The sequence below is a fragment of the Ischnura elegans genome, chromosome X, assembly GCF_921293095.1.
Source record: "Ischnura elegans chromosome X, ioIscEleg1.1, whole genome shotgun sequence".
NCBI lineage: Eukaryota > Metazoa > Arthropoda > Insecta > Odonata > Coenagrionidae > Ischnura > Ischnura elegans.
Genome location: NC_060259.1, coordinates 85,653,161 through 85,677,961, shown reverse-complemented (window position 1 = coordinate 85,677,961; position 24,801 = coordinate 85,653,161). Strand labels below are relative to the sequence as shown.

General features: G+C 37.6%; 2 long non-coding RNA genes across 2 annotated transcripts; both read right to left on the bottom strand.

The window, feature by feature from the left end:
* Nucleotides 1-2,258: 2,258 nt before the first annotated feature.
* On the bottom strand, nt 2,259-4,977 carry LOC124170718. The gene is made up of 3 exons (XR_006867571.1): nt 4,861-4,977; nt 4,532-4,571; nt 2,259-2,444 (listed from the first exon to the last, which is right to left on the bottom strand). It is a non-coding gene; the product is annotated as an uncharacterized LOC124170718 (long non-coding RNA).
* Nucleotides 4,978-20,980: 16,003 nt separating this feature from the next.
* LOC124170709 lies at nt 20,981-21,947 on the bottom strand. The gene is made up of 2 exons (XR_006867562.1): nt 21,524-21,947; nt 20,981-21,089 (listed from the first exon to the last, which is right to left on the bottom strand). It is a non-coding gene; the product is annotated as an uncharacterized LOC124170709 (long non-coding RNA).
* Between the last annotated feature and the right edge of the window lie 2,854 nt (nt 21,948-24,801).

Sequence of the window (24,801 nt, the reverse complement as noted above, 5' to 3'; positions counted from 1 at the left end):
GGTCACTGCACCCTCAACGATCGGTTCTTTCCTCCAAAGAATTTTCACACAAAGTAGGCTGAGATAAGGGTGCCAGTAGCTACAGAGGACTTTTCGTCCTCAAGACATTAAAAGAACTCTTTTTCCATCAAGCAGTTGATTTTTGAAATAACAGAACCACTAAACAGTAAACTGGAAGAGTACCATGGGCGAAATATTACAGCTTTGCGCAAACAAAGTCAATAAAACAGATAGACGTAATATTACGTCCATGGCAATCCTTTGAAGGATTAGCAGGACGTAATATTAGGCCCATGGCACGCAAAGTGTTAGTCATGGGCGGTATTTCCGTGCTTGTTGCTGCCATTAAAGGAGCTTGGAAATAAGATTTCCTTGAGAAAATGATTTCTTATAATATGAATGAATTATTAAGAAAATATTTGTCAACCAGTATGCCCAGGAAATACTACCGATGGAATATTTGGTAAAATAGAGAATAAGCAATGATTAGAAAATTCCATCTTCTTTCGGATATTAAAGTCAACCCAAGAAAAAATATCGGTAAACGTGCTTTATCCAATGTGTATAGTACCAAAGATACCAATTGCCTTTCACTTTATTCCGTTTTGACGGTGAAATAGCTTAAAGAAATAGCAAATTCTATAAGTAATTTTGAAAGAGGCAAGAGGATGCAAGAATGGGGACAGGATTCCGCACTTGCGTTAACGCAATCTCTGCAGCACGGCATATTTTGATATTTTGCTACATAAAAATGCGATAAGTTGATGCTCATGTTCCCACTGCCCAATTCGTCTCTCGTCTATCCTTAGACCCTTGGTATTTCCCACCATTTCTCTTGCAATTTCATTATTCTCAATGAAGCCTTGTGAACCAAAAAATATGAGTATTAGTTACAATTGATGTCACATTTTCCTGGGTAGTGAATGACATCTTGCAAATTAAAATTAGAATGAAATCACAATGACAAACACAAATTTCTCATACCTGAATAATCTTAAATTTCCGTTGAATTGGAACTGCACGAAGGACATTTTAATCTAGGATAGAATGAGGCATTGGCATATAAGCTAGCACTGGATGCTTCCTCGGAGATGATGGAAATTCAAATCACGCAAGTGCTAAAACAGGGCAGCTATTGGGGCATATCTTCAACCGATCGTTTACATCACGCGGTCTTTCTTGGTTCGTAGGCAGTGGTAGACTGACTTGATGTTTGTGTATCATTGATATTGTCACTCGGTCTTCCACCTCTGGCAACCCTCTCTTGTTTTATAATTCTATTTATATGATATAGCTACTACAAATAGGCATTATTAGCACATTTATGCATTTGAAATTCCTTAAAAAATTACATTTTGAATGGAAATAAGCGGCACATCTGCCATGCCCATTGGCCTGACAAAAACGTTGGTATAAGAGAGATATATGGAGGTTTAGGTTTTCAAATTTCCCCTGAACATTCAAGATCCCCGGCTTTTATATATTCTGGGTGGGATTCAGCGGTTAAATATTTCTAACGCTCACCATATTTAGTTTTCTCTTTTTTGCACGCGGCTGGTGATTCAACAACCTCTGCCACATGCCTATAGTACCGGTTTGCAGTGTAGATAGTATATGTAGACTACATAACGAAGTGGCAATAGAGCGGCGAGTTGAGAACTGATGGTACGGATAAATGTGCTAGTATTTATGAATTTTATATCACCATGTGTAGGGATGTTGACCAATACCAATTGTTTATTTGTAAATGGACCAATTATCTTGCCAATTTCTCGCGAATTTCATTGAGATTTCATTGTCATCCGGTGAGAGTGGATCGGACTTGGGCTTCAAAGTGTTAACAATAGTCATTATAGCTACGTGAAAGAAGATTCACTCACCTCTTGATGGAGGCCAGCTGCGGGCCTCAAATGGGACCCCCTTGCCTTGGGGCCCGGCCCGCGGCCATTGCACCTCCGCGGCGGGTGCTGGGTGGCCGTGGAAGACCACCACGACGTCATTGGGGAAGTCGAACTACACCGCCCACACCACCTACTCTTCTCCTTTTCTTTTGCCCACACGCGGATGATGACGTTCACAACGCCCTTTGGCATTGTGTCCACGCCTGGCTCCCCAGGTGGATGCCACGGAGGGGCCTGGCCAGCATCACCTGCTCCAAGATTAGGCTACCAGAAAAACCAATCGGGGATGAGTCCATCATCGTCTTCCTCCTCCACCAAAGAATTAGGGTGTGGTGGACTTCTCCTAAATGCCTCGGAGCTCATGGTGCTGGGTAGCAGTGCTAAGTCACCCTTTGCGGATGAAGTGGCAGTGTAAATGCTTCCTTGGGTTTCTGTAGCCCCCGGACTCGTAGATGTTATGTGCTTCACCGGTAGAAGGACCTCATAGCCACCTCTATCCTCCTCGCTCCTTCCGTGCTTTACCTACCTCCTGATTGCCCTTGCCTGGCGAGAAATGAAGGATATGACAGTCCTATTATTTCTCTATGAAGGCAATCAAAGAAGGGCAGGGGGAAGGGAAGAAGGGTAAGGGACGGCCAATAATGAGTTACATAGTTCAGGTCAGTGGCGTAACTATGGGAGTGGGATGAGGGAGTAGATTCTCCCTATAGCCTCAGAGAAATGAAAAAATATTTAAAACCAGTCTAGATTTTATGTATAATAAATGCAACTGCGTTGATTAAAATTTTAGGAGCCAAAATGATGTAAAATTTATTTTCAGGCATGCCATGTGATTTTTGGATTAGTGATTTCTAAACACGAGGAAGAACATGATGTGTAAGTGAAATTTATGCACCCTTGTGGCCCTGCCAGATCATTTCACTGGCCTTCAAGGGAGAGAGATGTCTGTTATGTACCCATGAGCAACATCATTTGTTCGGTCAGCCCTCCCATCACCAAAGGTTCTGGAAGAATGTACTTCTTCAGTGAAAGTGAGGCTGACTTTGTACAACAGCAGTTCAGCCAGACTCATTTCACCTATCTTTGAAAGTAAGTTTTATGATTGAAGTGTATTATTTAAATAATTTTATGTAAATTAGTATTTCCATTTATCCTCTAATGCACAGTAACAGTCTAGTGTATGTTGATACCATGTTTCCGTAAACTAAACACTTGAAAAATGGGTAAATTCCAGGAAAAGAGCATCATTTCACATTTCTGAGCCATTTGGACTCTTTTCCCCTCAGCTACCACAAGCCAAGTATTGTTCTTAAAAAAATTGTACGAACTGGAGCCGCATTCACTAGACTACATGTTTGGTCTTAGATTTACTGACCATTATTTCAAATATATCCTCATAAAGGTATGGATACACTTATACTTATTATCTTACAGTACGTGTCCAAAATCCCTCTCACGGAGGCAGAAAAAAGTAAAACCTGAAATACTCATAGTGGCAGTCAAGACACCACCATTTTTATTTCACAGTATATTGGAGCACATATTAACTTTCAATTAAAAAAAATTGGATGAGTTTACTGCTCTGCCTTTTGGTGATAATTCTGAAAATATAAAGTAATGTTTTTGAGCTAAAAAAATCGGTTCATTAATAACTGTTGACATTATTTTGGCTAAAATAACAATGCAAGGGGAATAAAAGACATTAATATGGAAGCTATGTACTTGGATAGACAAGAATTCAAAATTTCATTCAAATATATTATGTGGTTTCTGAGTTATGAATTTTTACCCTGTGCCCTGCACTCTGGAATTTGACTCCTACTACTTAGTGCCACTTCTGAGCAAACATCTCAAACTTGGACTCCTCATATCTTGCAAACTATGAGAGTAAGAGAGGAAATATTTTACATGGGTCATTAGATACGTGATAGTAGATAGTGAGAAAAATTTCATTAAAATCCGAGTCGGTGGGTGCCATGCCTGGGTGAACTGACATGGAATGACCCCACATTATTCTGGAAGTAGTAAACGATAGATACAGTAAATATAAAATGAACACAAGAGTAATGATACTTAATATTGGGTAATGTATATTGAAGCCAGAAACAAGGTGACACAGCTAGTTAGACAACAAAAATTTAGGTATAATAAAGAAGAAATTGACCTGAATGGCAGAGACTAAAATGTGGAATGCTATAAAATAAATAGTTAGATTTGTTTAACTTTGTGCTACCTTAAAGGCGTTGTTTAAATATTATCTCAGCTAAGTAAGATGTTTTGCATGGAGTACCTCAAGGCAGTTTACTGGTGCCTTTGTTATTTATATTGCACATAAATGAGTTGGGAAACACATTGAAGAAATGCAAATCTCTTTTACTTGGAGATGATGCAGTGATTTTTTATTAGTATTCTGAAGTCAATACTGTTATACATATTTTAAATGGAGAGTTTCTACTTATTTAATGGTTTCATGCACACAAGCTAAAATTAAATACTGCGACAAAAATTATAATTGTCATTGATAGTGTAGAGGTCAAGTTCACTGAACGCATGAAATATCTTGGTGTCCTAAATGATAGGAATTAAAGTTTGCTTTATGGAAAATATGGATTTCAAATTAGATATCTTACCACATTTTTGGTGATGCAAGGTTACAATGCACGAAGATGACTGAAATCACAAAATAGAGATTCAACTTTAAAAATAAGTCAAGATTGATGTCATACTTAATTATCTTAACTGACTAAATCTCCAACAGATGTTGGACTAGGAGCTTGTGAACTGTATTCATAAAATAAAACTTGGGCTGATGCCACCTGACTTAAATTAATAAACACAGATGGTGATACTCATAAATATGCCACCAGAGGTGAGCATAATTTTCATATTCCTTTGACAGAAAAGTTTAGAAGAACATACTAAGATCGATCAATATGCATTCATGCATTTTAAAATTTACATTGCTGGAAGGCGGCGAGATTCCTCTGGGGGAAGTATTGTACATTTGGATCTGAGGATCTATGTCTAAATGTTCAACTCCTTCAGACAGTATTTTTAGATATCATCTCCCAAAATTACTCTGCATCAAATTTCATCCACAGATTTCCATGGTACACTGGTCACATATACCTGTTAATCCTAAGGAAATAAAAACAATAATTACTTCTGAGGACCCTGACAGATCAGACATCAATATGCATTCACAGTAGGATCCAGGATAAGGAAAATGGGGGGGCTAAGTATGGGGTAAACACCCAGAAGTATTGTGGGCCATAACAAAAACTGCCTCTCTATCTAGTGTAAATTGGATGTTCAAGGGCGGCTATAGCCCCCTTAGACCCCCCTCATAGATCTGCCACTGTGCATTCATGTATTTACAAATATGAGCACGGTTAGAGAGAAATCATTCATGATACATGCATGACGCGCGACTTGGTAGGGAAAGGTAGCCAATTTATTTTACTTAATCACTAAATTTGCACTGAAACGAATCCATAAACCTCAGCGGTGAGCTAGTCCAATTATTTCCCAAAATTTTACATTTATGAAATAACAAATTCAATTTTTTTATATCACGCACCAGTCTTTTAAAGGTTCCGAGTTCAACCATAGGTCGTTGCTGATAATTTATTGCGAGAGCGACCATGCTAGATAACTGTAGCCCTTTTTATATGATACATAAAAAATGAAAGTTTGTCTGTGCCTGTTAGACCATTATACAAATATAATTTGTATCCGATCGAGCTAAAATAACATAGAAAAATAGTTATAAGGATTTTTAATTGCATTGCATTTGTATTATTTGAGACCTACCCTCCATGATGTTATAAATAGAGACCAAGAGAAGAAAAATAACTCGGTGTTCGTCTAGAAAGATAGCAAATACGTATTTCTATGGTAATCAAACCATTTCATTCCGAACGGAGCGCGATGAACAAAACTTATTAATCTTGTGTCGAAGGGAAATGAAAAACAGCAGTTCAAGCTCAACGGCCAAATTATGCACAGAAAGAACAAGCCAAAAGTTTTGTTTTACTAATCATCGTCCTGCTGAAAAACATAGGGCTTCTCAGCTAGTAATATTGAAACTTGAATCCCAAACCATAACATCAAGTATCATACCAAGTAAAACAACCAGTGAAGTTACAAATTACTTTTCAAGAGTTTAATTCTACATCCGATACAGCAAGACATCGTTTAAAAAATATTAAATTACATTGCGAATACGTACTCGTTGTGTCATACGACAGACCGCAGGTGGCACAAATTACTTACAAAATTGAAATCTACGCTTCTACCAAATTCTGCCATCTTGGAATAAGGTCGACTAAATACTATGAACGGGAAAGCAGTTTCATCTTCGGTAAATGTAGTTATTATGGATACGCAGCTGTAAAGTTCGTATTTTGTACCTATATACAACTACTAATATTAGTGAGACTTCGATTCCCTTCACTGTTATCACAACTGAAATATATGCACAAGAAAAAACTTATCCAAAAGCCATCACAGCATTCGTTGTACCTACAGCCGCCTTCAACAAATGGGTATTTATAACAACCAGTTTGGAATTTTCTTTCTTCGTAGCCTTTATCCTGACTTAAAACCAGGCACAAAACATAATCCATCGTCGTAAACCTTCGTGCTCACAGGGAAGTAAACCGGATTTCACAACGACCGACGGCACGGGATTTACTTCAAGTCACTTCTCCTGAAACATTGCAGACTTTTCTGTTATAATATCACCAATTTTTTGGCACTAATTCGTACTGTCAAAAATAAACCTTATCACTGAAAACACAGACAAAAACAACTCACGTCCGCGGTTCTCCCATGCTCGCCATGTTAAATTTTCCTATGGAACTTCTGCAGACCAACCAGTATAATGTTTATGGTTTTACTTATGCCGTAATTTTCTGATCTCAGTCGATTTATCAAATTAATGAAAGAAAGTGACTGACTAACAAAATTGTAACTCGCTCTCCCGCCGAATGCCTGTTTTGGCGGGAAAAGTATATCTCGCGCCAACAAGAAGTTTTGGCGGGATATCCAACATTTCATCCGTCACAATGCATTCAATCGCTATTAGGTGACGATAAATTCTGGAATCAATCAGGAAATATTTATCTCCTATTTTATTTTCGGGTTTCGGTCCTACCAAGTATGAAAGGAGGTCATGGTCCTACCGGTCCTAACCAAAGAAGTTCATGCAGTCACAGCAGGATAAGGATTCGGACGGCTTTTTAACTACTTCTGCCAATGTAACTTCAGGTTAAAGGTATAAAGTTTCCCTGGGCCATCTATTGAGCTAACAAAAAAAAGCAATAATAATATCTTCATTGGTGCGATACAATATAAATTGAAATTAGTGCAAGGTTTCGCCGATAGGTTTCTTCTTCTTACGGACGTCGTGCGAAGGTATGTGCTTTTCTCGTTACAATATTTCATATTTTTTTAAGGTAATTCATGTCTAATATTTAAAGGGTAGTGTAAATGAGGAACTTCATCGTGTTGTAATAATTAAAATTAAGTACTCAGTGCTTTTAAATCGGTTCATTTAGTTTTACTTTCATCTAGAGCTATGCTCAATTGTGGTTGCCATTTTGGAATGATTAGAAACTGACTCGTGTGACTATAAATAATGTGATCAACTAATGAACCAAACGTTTGATTTTGTGTATGCTGACAGCTTTCCCTTGGTAGTCTAGCTGAAACGCTTACCACCAGTCAGAAATAACATATTTATTTATATTCAAATCAGTTGAAATATACGAGAGAATTGTGTTCGCATGTAGTTATATCCAGTTACAAAGATTCTTGGGCATATGTCATGCGTCTCCGTTTGGACGATAAGCTATAGGAATAATAATTTCTCGTTGTTGTCAAGCTATTTTAATCTATTTGCTTTGCTACTCATATTGAGCGAATCGAGGTCCGAGCAAGAATAAACGCTTTGCGGACAAGAAATGTAAACTGAATGTTGCAAAGATAAATTCACTTTTTAGAAGCCTCTTTATCACAGGTAAAGAGGTACTAAATGTAAACAGAGTGACACCGTGAATGTAATCGTGACAGCAGTCTACATGTCCAAATTGGTGTTGAAAATTAGGAGGTAGGGATTTTATCTGAACTACGCCAAGTCCAAGTAGTAGCGTTCCTACGTTTCCTTGCCATTTTATAAAATATATAAAGGATTGAGAACCAAGAATTTCAGCATTGTCATCGCTACAATATCATTTAATGCAAAATAGTACAACATTGGGTTCTTCTTGGGCAGGATCGTGAAGGAATGTGTCTGTTTCCCCATTGCAGTATTTAAGTAGCATGGGATTGTAATTTATTTGTTGTATTTATAGGTTTCAGTAATGTAGGAAATACTTCATGTACAGACTGTCCCACAGGTCGTTTGTCATTTTTGACCTCTAACTTTAGAAACTTCGCATCGAGCAATGTTCATGAAAATTGGCATAATTATGGGGAAAGTTCCTAAGTTTTGTCTAGTGTAAGCAAAAGTATACAAGTTTGACCTTTTGACCTCACAATGTGGGTCCAAACGAAAGATTTGATTTTGCCTTATGGGGTTTCAATGTTAAAAAATCGAGAGAGAAACAAGTCTGAATTTCATTGACCAAGATGTAAATTCTTAGGTTTTTGGACACGAGAGAACTGAAAGTACCACTTTTATTTACGAAAATTCAACCGCTGACCCAGTAAGGTCACAGTCAAGGTCATAAGGGTGGCAAAAGAATAGCATACCATCACAGGTGTCGATCCATGGGTTTTAAAGGGCGCCTAAGTCAATGGTATTGTCCTAATACCGGAATTAATTTACTAATTGACCTCCAAGGCTAATATGGAGGTCAAAGGTCATAGAGGTAAACGTCGAGCCATCGTGACAACCAATGTGTCAAACCATAGGTTTTAAAGGGTGCCAAAGTCCGTTTCGCAGTTCAGAGATTCGTATGGTTGATTTTTTAACCTCCGAAGGTCATAATGGGGGTCAAAGGTCATAGGTATAGTTAACCGTCGGGCAATAATGACAACCAACATGTGTAAACATATGTTTTAAAGGGTGCCCAAGTCGGTTTTGCAGTTCATGGATCTGTATTGTTCATTTTTTGACCTCCGAAGGTCATACTGGGGTTAAAGGTCATTGTTTTAAACGTCGCCATGACAACCAACGTGTGGAACCATAGGTTTCAAAGGGTGCCCAAGTCTGTTTTGCAGTTCATAGATCCATATTGTCGTGGTTTTAGCTCCGAGAGTCATAATGGGGGTCAAAGGTCATAGAGTTAACCGTCACCATGACTAACAGCGTGTGGAACCATTGGTTTTAATGGGCGCTCAAGTCAGTTTTGAAGTTCATGGATTTGTATTGTTGATTTTTTGACCTCCGAAGGTTATAATGGGGGTCAAAGGTCATAGAGGTATATTTTGAAATATCAGGGAAACTAATGTCCCCTGAAACCTGGACTGTTGGCAATTTGTCTACGCAGGCGAATGCCTGGCCATGACTCATGCTATCTCTACTGGGACTTCCCTCGCTGCCTTCACTTCTATTCTTGAGTCCAAGGAAACTTGAAACATTCCTTGTCTAAAAGTAAATAAAATAATCCCTTTTAAAAAGAGGATTCTAATGGAAACAATAATCGCATTACAGTCTTGCATAAAAATGCAAATTTATTGGTATTTACGCGTACGATCATTTTTAAAAATAAAGATCGCGGAAAACATCAATGAAGTGTAATACTCATGCACGGATAAGCCGCAACACGGATTGACCGCAGCCGAACAATCGCTTTAATTTGAATTAGTGCTTGATATGCCCATTACTTTCTTCTCATGCATGACTGAGGAGCCCGCGAAGATGTGTTTTCTCTACTTGCAACATTATTTAGACTCTGGGTTTCAACTTCTGCATGTCATTATCAAAGCCAAGGCACTTTGTTAATTTGGTAGTTGAAACTCAGGGTTGGAATAATAAATTTTTGTGTAACATCACAAAGCGAGTTATTTAGCACTGTAGATATTTGGCTCCATCAAGTTAAGACTGAAAGCTTGATATCAAATTTATCAAATGAAATCACATATCACAATTATTTCCATGGAATATAAGCATGATGTGAATAATTCAAACTGGATAAGCCATTTGGCTTTAAACATTTGCAAATCGCACCTACTGAAAGAATTGCAGCTAGAAACTCATTAAAATTCAACATCAGGAGGTGGTAATTCATATCAGGGTGAAATGCATTACTGTTAACCTTTCTCAGAGATGTTATTAGCTATCGTATATAGCGTATTTACCAAGAATGTTTTGTTATTATTGGCTTACAGCACGAAGTTGTGATTTCATATCTGATCAATGCCACCATAATACCAAATTATTCATCGAAAGCACATCTTTAGTGACATGAAGTATTGTGTGATGCATCAAATATGTTACTCTCCTAAGCCTATAAATGAGCATGTAAGCATGGTAATGGATTTTCAACCTTCAGTCTATTATCACTTATAAAAACTGTCATAGTATACTTGACCAAGGGATCACATCGTCCATACCCTTCATATTTTGGCAAGGCTAATTTTCCATGGTGATGAGATTAATAAAATTTCATATGATGAATCATTTGGAGGGTAAAAGTTACCTCTCGCTCCCACATCATGAACTAGTGCAAACAATAGTTCTGTATTTACTCTATAAATGGCTTTACTCTAATCAATTTATGTAACAACGTGTGATTTACCTTATTTATTTTCAGCTTAATGTTGTAAGAGAATACTTCACACCCTTATTGTTTCTTCTTTCTTGATATGCATGTATTAATGTTCATTTAGTATTCGCTGTTTTAATGTGAGTGATAATAGCATCAGCCATATATATTTCCATAATGTTACTCATTGATGATAAATAGTGCTTAGCCTGTATATATAAGTAATTATGAGTAGCCACTTATTAATAGGTCATATAATTGCAGTTTTTACATTACAATTGAAAATACCAATATTAATGGATAATATAAACACAGTATGTATAATTTCATTTTGAATCAAGTCTTTTAATTCTTACACTTGCCAAATTAGTTGACCTGCCTGCCTTGTTTGCTAAGAAGCTCCTCTTCTTTAAGATTTGGAGTCTCCCGCCTCTTGTCAATACTTAATTATTATGGGAGCGTAAAACATATCTAATAATTAAAAGACTCAAAAGAGTAAAATAGTTGAATGGCTAAGTCGAAATGCAATTGACCATCATCCATCTTTTTTAACGCCCAAATGGAGCACTTATGATCAAAATGAGGAGCTATAGAATAGATACATCCTTTTATGTAATCTTATTTGACTTAAATGTTACACTTGTGCAAAGATATGCTTATTCCGTCAGAAAAGAGGTCAGCATATTTATTCCACGCTTCCTTGCTTTCACAATGGTCATTAAGATAAGTTAAGATAACATCATTTATATTCCACTCAATGCTATTGCCTTTTGCTCTTTCATTAACAATATTCCATATCGATTAAGGAACCTTATCCATTTGATACGTTAATCCTAAAAGTTGGATATCCCTCCTTTTAATTTACATTACGAAATTCATTCTTCCATGTTTTCAAAGTCCATCCCTGTCTTCCATCATATTTATACTTTGGGTTTTCGTCCATTCTTCTTTGAAATATTCGTGTTTGGATTTTACACTACATTTTCAGTGAATTTGGACAAATCCCTTGCATTATCTCAACAAAAGTAGCGAAGAAAGTGGCCGCTTTATTTATTACAATTAACTGCTCCCAGTTAAGTATATGATTTTTTAAATCCTTTGAGCAATACTTTCAAGTATCAATAATGTTATTAGTTTGTTATTCTATTCCTGTTTGTTATTCTATCTCTGTTTGTTATTACCTTTCTGTTTTCTATTCTCATTTTCCCAACTATAAAGATGATTCCTTTCCATTTAATGACCATTCATTATTGTTTTCAAAATGAAAGCTGGTTGTCCCTTGTAAAATAATATTAGTCCTTCTTCCTGCGAAGCATAACTTAAACTTCATGAGAAGTGATAGGTATCTCTGTTTAAACCAATATACTGGCGTACATGACATAAACCCAGAAATAAAATGGAAGTACGGACCCTTTACCTATTAGCGACGACATCGTTGATGCAGCATGGTAAACATATCCAGAGAAAACATATCTCCAGTATCATACCTCAAAACTGAGGATGGTCGGAAAGAACTGACACGGCCAACATGGGCCACCTAACGCAGTAGTGGACACAGAATATACTTAACGGGGTGGAGCACAAAATATTTCTTGAGCTACCTCTACTTATCACTCTATAAAAAAATCAGTCATATGACATAAAGCCTTATGCAAAGTTTATGACAGTTTTATTCAAACTGATCATCCACGTATACAAGACATCATCTTTAGCTATAAAAAAGTTATGTATGTTATATATGTATCCGCCACTGATCTGACTGGGAGTATTACCTCAGACAAAGTCATCCATTTTTACTCAAATGTAACCCGTCAACATTTAAAAAAATTGAAAGCTAATGCCAAGTCGCTGCTTATTCTCTTTTAGGCAATGGAAAGACGAAGGAATTTTCGCATCAACGTACCGCTGAACCAGTCACGGGCCCAGTCCTTGGTCCGATTGGCGCTAAGAAGAATGCGCCAGCGAATCCGCGATGAGATCATCCAGGTAGCCGATGAGAATCCCATCCGGCCTGTGCACACACCTGGCCCTGGTGGGGACTCACCCCAGAGGGCGAGGGAGCCAGTCGCTGAAGAAGAGCGGGAAGCTGCACCGGTGCAGGAAAGGGAAGCGGATCAAGAGAACGGTGGCCATGAGCAGGCCGACCAACAATTAGCAGACGGTGGTGGCGGTGACGGGAATGGCCAGCCTCGTGATTAGTTTAATAGGATTTCAATTGTTTTGTCTCATTTTTTGCGTTGCTGCAAATTATTTTGTCACAGATACCATAAATAAAAAAAATGACCAAATATTGATAAGATAAATATACGTTTCTTAATTTTTAAACTTTATCTGCTACACATATTTTCGCAAGACATTTAAAAAATCGTCTTCACCCTGATTTCCCGGATTCTTAATTATTAACACATTTCATAGTTCCTCAATGTTACGTACTTGGATCTCCATGGTCGTGCCTTCTCATATTACTGGTTTTGATGAAAAGGAATTAATCATGAATGGAGAACAGCAATGGAGTTCCGGATATTTCGTTCAGTTTCATCGAAACTGATGAAGAAGGGTGGCAGTATAAAAGATGAATGAATGCATTTGGAACAGGAACGTATTTACTTCATCGCAGCGGCGTAACTAGGAATACGCTTTTGGAGGGAATGGGGTGGCATGGCGGACAACCCTCCCCTCAGGCAGCGGGCGTCCTACTCTGACTCCCTAGTCTCCGGTCGGGGTTCGTCTCACTACCGTAATATGATATGAAATGATCTTCAACTTTAATCGGATGTAATTATTATTAGTCAAAACTAAACAATAGTTTTATATAATTTTTTATTCCTTCGAGGTTTTAAGAGGGATCTATTCTCCTCGTTCTACCCCGTAGTTACGCCACTGCCTCTTTGGATACTACACCTGCATTCTTTTAATTCTCCCAAAGTCACTTATATTCACACTCATTGTTTTTGTGATCCACAGAAATACTGATACATGAGAGGCACAAGAAGGGAAAAATGGTGAACTGTTCTTTGACCATTTTAAGAGAGTTGTAAACGTACTTTGGGACTACTTTAATTTGCTAAGGCAAGAAGGGTTCCGAAATGCTCATGAATGAAAAATAATCTGCAGACTTGCTGCGATGTTTAAAGCTCCTCTTTAAGCGAGAGCTTAAAGTTTTGCTGGAGATAAATATAAGACGAACGGCAACTCTCGTCCCGTGTAAGGGGGAGCATAATTTATAGCATACATAATATAAAGAAAAGGGCCAGTAGGCGGTAGACAAGGTACGCAGCCGCGCTACCTAACTCTGAGGAAGGTGGTAATACGCCACCGAAAATTTAGTACTTGCTGTGAGTGTTTTTTATCCTTTCTTAGTGTATTTTGTGATTCTACCCAACCTAGGTTTTTTTTACGTTATATATATAACATATAATTGGTTTTTAAGCCCTAAAAATATCACGAAGTATATATTCTATGAAGCACAGTGGTTTCCAAAAGTTTCTTAGCAAATTGAGCGGCGCTACTTCTGCTCCTTCAGAGAAATTGAGCTTCACTTAGTGCTATTATTGTCCTTGGTTACGCGCCACATATATTTCGTTTGTTTGTAAATAGATGTTGTTCTCGAAGGTAAGAGCGTAGAATATACCGTTTTATTGCATATTTATCTTTCTTTCGTTGATTTATTTAGTTGAAAATGATTTTTTTCGTGAGCTCCAATGACTTTCTGGCTTCCAGAGTTCCTGTGGGTTTGTACTTTGCGAATTTTAAGCCTTGCACTGCATGGAACAATTCGTGTTTAATAAATACGATTATTGTTTCAATTTAACCTCACGTGTATGGGTGCCATTTGTAACTTTAAGTTTATGATTACTTCTGTGCGTAAAATAGTGCATTGCGGTGTTTTCTAAAGTAGATATTTGAGGTTAGTGTGCACTACTTCGCTCGATTTCTAATTGCATTTTCGTGAGGTTGATGACATTTTCTGTATTGTGAAGTGATCGCGCCAAACATATTTGTTGGAATGGAGATTTGATTTGTTTACTGCGATGTGTTAATATCCAAAATATGACGAGAGAAATAATTAGGTGCATATTCAATATTTCAGTGTTGGTATTACGGTTGCCGTCGCCTCAGGCAGGCATTTGTTTATCTTGAGTGAGCGTACGAAGGTATACAATCGTGTGACGAATGATATGATATGAGTTTTGATTCAGATTCGCGAGTAATGGTGCAATTATTCTAAGCTTTTTGTGTGCGCTACGGCGATCTAAGAATGATATAAGTTAGCGATAGCCTCTAAATTGCGTCATCTGAGTGATTGGGTAATGTTATAGCCGTCTTTTTAGCCTTCATAACCTTCACATACTTCTCGAATTTGTTTTTATTTACTATTCGTGTGTCATGTGTTTCTGGTTTCCAAGTCAATTGTTGCGAACGCTTGCGAAGGTCCAAGTAATCTATCAGTGCTGATTCTTCTAGTTTGTCTGTGGGCCAAAAAAAACAACCTGTTGATGTTGTGAGCTGTCGTTAACCCTGCCGTGACTGTGCGGGGTAACACTGTTACCCCAAATAATGTTAATGCTGTGTAATTTATTATTTTGTCCCCTTGATATTTTTTGTATTTGAGCTCAAACACATTTTCGTTATTTAAGCGACGAATTATTTTTTTACATTTGAATTGTTTTCGAAAACTTCTATTATTATTGGTGGGGTAACTGAGTTTCAAAGCAGTTTCAAAAGTGTTCCAATGCAGTTGCAAAGCAAACTTTTTCCCAGAGCAGTTACAAAGGAAAAATATGAAAGATACCTGCTATTCTCATAATATCAACGTAAAAACCTAAATGTAGCCAACAATGTATTTAAAAATGAGGTAAATCAAGATATTATCTCGGATGTAATAGCCTCTTCAGTACTAGTGTTGAGATGAGCTGACTCCTCAGAGTTAAAATATTTTCAAACACTCAGCGATGCTCAGCCAACTTCAAAATCTTCATCGGCTAGTTCCAATACCTCAGCAATGCGTTACATCGCCTTAGGTGACGATAATATAACCGATTTGCAATGCAGTTCTCCTTTCATATACAAATAAATATGTGACCAAGAAACTTTTTTAAATAAAATGTCTTTTTCTTTCAAAACTAAAATGATATCGAAGCTTTGTTGCGGCTTTTAAGACTGCTTGAGACTCATAATGTTTAAATGGCACGCTATAGCCTTTTGAGTGCCGATAGAAAGAAGACATGTGCAGTTACGAATTGGTGAATAGGTATAAGATATTATTTTTGGAAATAATGCAATAAATCACTTCACTTCCAATGCCAAACTTAAACGTTTTTTGTGGAAATATCATTTAAATATCCATCTAATATGTATACCTATAATATGGTAAGCATTTCAAAATATCTGTATATAATTTTTTTCATCGAAATAAAGTAATTCCGAAAGCTCTGCATAATATCAGTTGTTTCTATCGCGAAGGCACATATCATATTACTTAATAATCTCTATAGTCACAGGCTCAACTTTGTGGAAGTTCATTTTAATGAATAAAAACGAACAAACTTGGTATTAATCCACCATTTTATTTTCGTGGTAAGACTAGTTTCGACGCAGCGGCGTCATCCTCGAGTACAAAGTTACAAGCAATAAAATATCTTCATATATCACGTGGTATCTGTGGGGGAGGAAGACCCCTTCCACCTACCTTCTTGCGATGAATTCCGATGGTCTGATTTCGAAGATTTTTCATTTCTGGTCTGCTTAGAGATTTGGCATACCTTATTATTCCAGGTTAATCTCGTCAGTAAAACTCTCGTCAGTAAAAAAAGATGAACCGCAGATGTTTCATTAGCAGTAACTCTAATTGAAAAATGTATCCATTTTGTTGATAATTATCGAAAAAAAGGATTCAGTCAATCCATTATAGATGTTATATGTATAGCTGAAATGTGGGGAATCCTATGTGATTTCCCGAGAAATCGACGTGTTAAGAAGAAAAAACAACTTTCTTACGAAAGCACAGATAATTACGAGGCCACGCAAGAAGAAGAATTTTCGAGAGACGTGTTCTACCCTCTGATAGACGCTGTATCTACATCCCTCAAGGAGCGATTCAGCCAGCTCAATGAACATAAAAAGAAATAGGGATTCCTATCCTATCGAAACAACCTCCCGAAAAAGGATCAATTATATGAGATGCGTTGTCAGGAACTTCAGAACTATTTCACGCGTTAAGGTATTTCTGGCATTAACGGGAATGTACTGTACAATGAACTACAGCATGTCGGCACAGTTATTCACGAAGAAATAAAAACACAAGCGAAATTGAAGATTTTGAATTCTATCAATAAGGGTGACCACCAGGACTTATTCACATACCTGTGGATATTAATCACGATAGCGGTCACTGTTATTCAAGCAACCTGAAACTAACAAAAACCTACTAGAGGTCGTCGGTGAGAACGATTGGTTGCAATAGCAACGTTATCTATTGAGAATGAGGAAGGTATATAATTAAATTTTCAAGAATTTATCAATTCTTTCGCTAAAGTAATGCGAGAAAAATTCTATTATAATATTTAACAATTATATTCCTCCATAACACTATTTATACTATAGTATGTTCATTTCTATTGTACTGTTTCATTTCGAAATATTTAATTATTCTGGTCGGTTTTACATTCATAATCTAAAAATATATTTATGATGAAAAAATGTTTTAAATTATATTTTGAATATCTCCCAATTGAAGGTATATCATTTAATTAAGGGGGTGGTGATTTTGGCACGATCCCAGTTTGCCACGGGCTCCAGATCAGCTAGCGACGGGCCTGTGTATAACCACGGTAAGAATATGGTGCAAGAAGGTATATCTATAAGCTGCTCCACTTGACTATAACTGTGACATATACGCGCGACAACACATCCCCCTTCTCAAATCCTTTTTTATCTATTGTTCGACGAGGTAGTAAGCGAGAAGGGGATGAGCTGAGGGAAGTCATTAGGAATAGCCTTCCGTTATGGGAAGGGACGATGAAGCATCCGTTGAGTGAAAAGCCAACAACCACGAAATGGTGAGAACGAGAGGAAAAAGGTATATAAATTCTATTGATACCATCTACGAAGATACCTTCTGACATTTTATACGAGACGCTAATATCTGGCTTCAAAAAATGTCCTTCTAGGGATAGAATGACGTCCAGGAAAGACATTCTTCGAGGTTTGAAACTTGTATCCCCAAGGAGAGAATAACATGTAAGAAGGTATATCTATAAGTTGCTCCACTTGACTATAAACGTGACGTATTCGGACGAATATTCCTCCCCCTTCTCACTGCTTTGTTTGCTGTTGTTCAGGGATGTACTTTGCGAGAAGAGGATAAGCGTAGGGGTGTCATTAGTAACAGCCTTCCGTTTTGGGAAGGGACGATAAGGCAGCCGCTCAGGGAACAGGCAACAGCCACGAAATGGTGTGAACGCGAAGAAAAAAGTAAACAAATTCTAATGATACCATTTGCGAAGATACCATCTCACATAACATACGGCACTAATATCTGATTTTCTAAATATCGGTCATAAGGCAAAAAAGACGTCGGAGAGACATCTTTTTTTTAATTTGAGACTTTTATCCTCACGGCGAGAATAAAGTGCAAGAAGGTATATCTGTAAATAGGTAAATGTGCTTCGTCTCTCCTTGCTCTCCTCTGCAACATGGGGGAAATGCGTCGGACGTTAAAATGAGCATGAGTGATGTAATAAGGTAAATATAAGCGAAAATCTAAACATTTTTGACACTCGTGGAACTTTGTGAGTAGTATCCACATCCACTCGACTGTTTGGGAAAATGAAAATCGTGCGTCCTTCTGACGTAACAGAGTCGACCGTGTTGTCTGCTGAGAGAGCGTAGTCTCATGGTTACCACGACTTGCTTGAACGGTGCTTAATGGAAAGAGAATTCCTGGTGTTTGCTTCCTTCATCATTTTTGTGCTTCACCTTCATTAGATGCCATCAATCCGATCATTGGTTCGACGCAGCTCTCAATTCGGACTTCATATCTGCTGGTCTTTTCATAGGGACGTATGTGTTCCCTTTTTCATCCTTAAACTAGGGAAGGGAAACTTTTTTTGCTATTTATCCTTCAATACTTAACTAGTTTCACTTCCAAATAACATTTTGCTGGTTTTAGCCACTTTGTGACAACACGCGCCACGCGACTCCGCTCCCGCCCAAGCCATTCTGTCTCAACGGTAGTTGCTCCTCACATGCACCATCTTTAGAACGGAATTCCAATGACTACCGAAAACACCTCACCGTTCACCATTGCAAACATCAACCTGTGGGAAACATTAATATTAATCCCGTCTGAAGCCCATTTTGTTAGCACGATGTTTCCGATTTGCTTATCAATCCGCGCCTGATATAAATTGTTTCCTTCTACATTTGCAAGCTAATGGGCCAGCCCTGGGCCATTAGCCAAATGGGCAGCAATGTCAGGCATGCCAAGCCATGGGTCAAAGGTGAAGAGTCTTTTATTTTCCCAAACTATTGGTATCCTATATCTTGTATGATATGTGGCACGATATGATGGAAGATTAACTTGTAAATGTTGTTGTAACAACGAAACTCGTCGAGTGAAAATAAATTCAGTGGAAACATTGCAATGTCTCTTTTAAAAGAATGTTTGTATCCTTTTTGTCAGCGGTTTAATCCAATTTATCTGCGGAGTAGTGTAAGCAGGTAAAACTTTTAGCCGTCTAATAAGCCTATTTTTGCTTACCTTCAAAGCTGAAAATTGTCCAATTCTCATTGCCTCGGTCACTTATTGTTCCTTATTACATCGAAAATAAGTTTTTATGTTTACAAAATATTTAGCTTTTCAAAAGTATCAAATACATGACCGTTGCGTTATTTATTAATGTATGTTTAGCTGCCTAACACCCGACCGTCTTTTTCCCGCCCCTCGAGCTATCGCGTTGCGTGAAAAGCGCGTGCTACCGCGGGTTAATACCTTAAAAATAAATTTACTGCATGAAATGAGAGGTGGGGAGCTGGTTGATTTATGCTTTTAATGGAGTGGTTTAATATCCATTGTAGTCATCGGATTGTAATGAACCTTCGAAAAAGTGGTTTTACTACTCTCATATTTTTAAATAACAACTAAAAACAAAGTGCATCGTCCAGATTCATAATAATAAATGATAATTTTCTTTTAATCTAATAAATTAAGTTGAAGGCGAACTTTTAAACATCGATATCAGAGTTGTAGTACAATATTAGGTTTGACCCCATTTGGTGTACACCGCTAGTGCATGGGACTCTAATGAAAAAGGAATGGTTTTGGGTATAAATGGAATACGGAGGCGAGCAGCAAGATGTGTTGAAATAGTAGTGTGTATGTAATTTTGATTTAAGAATGGCAAGGTCTGACCGATTGAGAGGTTAAAATTAGATTAATTACTTTGTGGAAATTTCAAGTAATTTTTTTGCCTGGTGTCAAGATATTTTAAGAGGGCCTAATTAATATGGTGGAAACGATCTCAAGGATAACCCAGGTAAAAATATTTGGTTTGTAACTGAGCTGGAACAGGTCTGGAACGGGGGTGGAGCTAAAGGTCTGCAGCTGGTCTGGAACTGGGAAGAAATTGAAACATTGCTCCAGACCAGTTTGGTCTGCAACTGGTCTGGACAACGGGTGGGTAAACTGGTCTGGACCCAGGTCTGTAACTGGTCTGTACTGCTCTGGATCTGATCTGTTCTCAGTGGGACTATGTGGTCTGGAACTAATCTGTTCTAGTGACTAGTTTGGTTTATACTACTTAACCTGAGACTCAGGATAACTAAAAGATCAGTCAATCTCATTGATCTGACTGGTTCAGTTCAGCTAGTAAGGAAAAGGGAACAGCCTAAACAAATAAATCTGAGAAGCATACTGAAGGCATTTCCCAGCCAGCCAAATATGACAGAGATAAAGGCGTACTCTCAAAGCAGTAATCTTCAATTGTTACAATAGCATTCTTACATAATCAATTCAATAAATTGTTAATTTTGAAAAGCGATGATACATCTCTATGGATGTCTTCAGCTGTAAGGGGCAAGAAAGTTGAATAATTCTTACAACAATCAAAAGCTCAGAGTTGATGTATCTCCCGATTATGCCAGTATGAGTGCAAATGGAATTCAGAATTTAACAAATGTCAATCCGATCGTAAGATATTCATTGTACTCACACATGGCAACTGCATTTCAGCTGTGAACTCCCATCAAAGTTCTAAACATGTTAGCATATGACTTTTGACAAACCATCAATAACATATCCCCTGCAACAGGAAATTTTGGATTCGTATGGAGGTGGATGATTTTCTATGCAATAAAATAAATCTATACAGGCAATTTAACATTTATTGATGTACTCAAAACATTCTCTAGTCCTAGTAACACAGTTAACATGTATTGTAGTAGAGAAAACGTCTAGTGTCCATCGCCATCAATCCTGGAAAATGAGAATTGTAACATTTAATAACCAGCTAAGTTATAAGTACTCAAAGTAACTTAAAATTGTTCCACATATTCTCTAATATGGTTATTCAATTTCAAGAAAAACCTTTCACGCACAAATGAATTTATAGTGTGGCTACTACTTTATTATGCCATGAAAAACTGCTAACAATGTGGTTTCTAACGCGAGAAAAGTAACTTGAAATATTTCAACTTAATCGATCTGAATGAATTGTATTTTTAATATACAAGTTAAGCCAAAGATCAACCTAAATTGTAATCACAGTGAGAACGTAGTAATTAATAATCTTTTATAACTATTGGGTTGAAAGAAGTAGTTCATTAATTGCATTAGTCCTCAAAATTGTTGATACTCAAGTTCGTTGATTTACTATGGATTGTAAAAATATGTTCCATGTACCTACTTACATTAAAATAGTCAGCGCAGTAGAGATGGGTTGATGCTGACCAATGCATCTTCTTTAAATCTCTACGTGCTGCAAGGAGCCACTTTTTCCGCAAACCCGGTAAATAAAAACTTTATCCGGCGTTGATTTCATTGTGATACTATGCAATTGGCATGAAACAGTATTTTTTTCGATTCCTTTTTGGAAGTTTTCACTTTGAAAAACGTTATATTTTCCTCATCCATACGTTCTTAAACATACAGTTGCTTGTAAAATACGGTTTTAAGGCACAGATTAATTCACAAAGTCGGAAACTACTGTATCTACGAGTGTAAACAAAATTCCAGTGCCAATGGCTGTTAGGTCACGTGGTATAGAAGATGGCCGCTGGTTGTTTTGGCGCAAGTTTCAAAATACGATTTTTAATACGTTATATAATGGGAAAAAATTGTAACTCAAATTTTTAATCCGCAAAATATGTATCTACCGCAGTTATTACATTCTTTTACAGAACTAAATTTCTCTGGAGCAGGTGCACCAGCTTCTTATAGGTGCGAGGTGTACCTTCACGAAGGTACCTGAGGGACTTTTCAGATATTTTCCTCTTCAACAAATACTTTAATTTGAATGGATTACTGAAATGATGCATTACGTTCACATTATTACCATTTTATACACGGTGTTCTGAATTGAGATCCATTTGCATTTGAGGGGGCAAATAGATACTTAAGTATATTATTTTATGCTTCCAAAGCCCAAATAAAGTGTGTAAGCGCTACTAGCTGGAAGATATTAAATTTTTCTTACAATCAGCTCATTAACTGCACCCCTTCCCTACAGAAATGCAATGCAATTTTTTGAAAGAAGTAGTTATGTTAGTATGTAACATGTAAGTGTAGATGTTTGGTGAGTGAAGGAGATCTTAGGAAAGGTAGTGCCATGGAAGAATCCTTCTTCCATGGTAGTGCTACCCTTGCCTTACCCTCCCTGGAATGTAGAGCATGGGTTGATGGAGGGTTAACTACACACCATGGAGGGTACTACCCTTCATTTACCCTATGTCTACCCACCATGGAGGAGTTCATTTTTATTACAGTGGAAGTTGCGGGCAAAAAGTTTTGCCTGAAATTGGTAAATACATTGGAATTAGAATAAACCATTGCAAATTATTTTATTGACTGCTAACTACTTTCCAAAACCCTATTTGATATTTCAACCTTCATTGCTTGTGCAATCATATAGAAGTGATATTTTTACTATTTTACCAAGCTTGCTTAAATGCTTAAAGTTTGCATCATAAATTGAGACTAATATCAGACGTACTTCTGATATTAGTCTCAATTTATGATGCAGCCCTTTCTAATGCCATCCAAATAACGCAACTCTCCTCAAGCCATGATTGTGGGCAGTGGGTACCTTTGAACCCACGTGAAATTCATCTATGAAATAACAAATATAAAATTGTAACCCTTCTTGAAAAAAAATTAATGGACATTAAAAATTGACCACTCCATAGCCCAGGATTCCTAATTCCATTAAGTAGTAATACCTGATATACATTATAATAATTTCACTGTTACAAATAAATTTAAGAGCAATTGCAGATGACCAAATAAAATATCAGATCTCATGTCACATCAGAATCCAGACCAGTTGACTCACTTGGAATTTTTCCAGAATAGTTCCAGACCAGTTGAAACTCATAGAATATTTCAGCATAGTTACAGAATAGATCCAGACTAGATGCAGACCATCGAAAATTACAGTACAGTTACAGACAGTTGATCCAGATCAGTTACACACCATCGAATATTACAGCACAGTTACAGACCAGAATTCCAGACTAGTTACAGACCATTTTCCTTTGCCTCTCTGAAATCCAGACCAGTCCAGTTCTGTGACAGACCAGTTACAGAACAAAATTTAGCCTTTCAGACCAGTTACAGACCAGATCCAGATTAGTTACAGACCAAATATTTTTACCTGGGAAGGTTAGGGAAATAGACTGCAGAACCGATAGAGTTAAGACGTCGCTTATTCCGCAAAAATTCAGAGACCATTCACTATCCCTGCGATAATTTAGCTCTCGGGTAGCTTAACTCGGAATAGGTGAGATAGGCTCTGTATGTTTAGGTAATAACTTATTACTGTTGTCAACAAAAGTTAACGGACGCGGTGAGAATCTGAATATAATGCACAGGTAAATAGCTTATTATATTTCTAAATACTAACTACCTGTATGAGTTTCTTTGGCATTCATCTGCGCTAGTTTCCGTTTTCATATCTCTACATAGTGGTTTTATTCGCATGTTCGTGTCCTAGCATTCTCTGGTCTGACCGCATCTTCCTTTCCTGTGCGCTTGGCCCGTGTCAGACGAGCGAGCGTGTTCTTGATTGCGGCTATCTTGTTAGGATGTGAGTGCTGTAGGTATGCCTACTTATTGTTAGTGTTGGATCACCCCCGGGCCACACACCCTTGTGGTGGCTTGCACAGTGCCTCGTAGATGTGGAGGGGCTATAGTGGGTTGGCCGAATAGGGATACGACGTCGTCAAACTGTCCGTCAACTTCGTGAAGCCAGGGGAAAAGCGGATGCACATTGCACACTCAGGGTTCCGAGAATTTGAGGTCGACAGTGGAGATGCGGAGAAAAATTATTTTGGTCCAGCTTTTTCTCTGGTTTTTCTCTTTTTCTTCTGGGCCTAATCTGGTTGTACTTTAGCTAACCTTGTTTTTCCCCATTATAAAACCTTAAAATGCATGTTTTGCTTTTCTAAGTCAATGTTAGCAGTTGGCGTACATTTTGGTTTTTCTTTGCTACATCTATCCTGTTTTCGGGTACAATTCCATAAGAGATCGGCAAAACCACCGAATAAAAGTAACGAATGAAATCAACTGATTTTGGCGTGGAACGATGAGATATTCATGGTTAAGGGAAAACCAAGTAGCACTCTTCCACGAACGTTTATTTGCTGTCGACTAATTTCGAAGGCTCTAGCGTCATCATCAAGGCAAACAGAAGGAGCACTCACAATGTCCATCTTTATATAATATATCCTCATCTGGTCTTCCTTCCCCCGACGAAGGCAACTAGCACCTCTAATATAGAATTATAAACATTCTTACTTTTTCATAATATCTCAATCTAAATAGCATATTTTAAACTGGTCACCAAAAGAAGGTATTCTGCAAAACTGCAACTCCAAGATTACACGGCTGTCGGGCGGTGCGGCGATGTCAACTCACTATAGTCTATTCACTTTATGCCTGCGGCTGAGCTTTCGTGAGAGCCCGGACACTC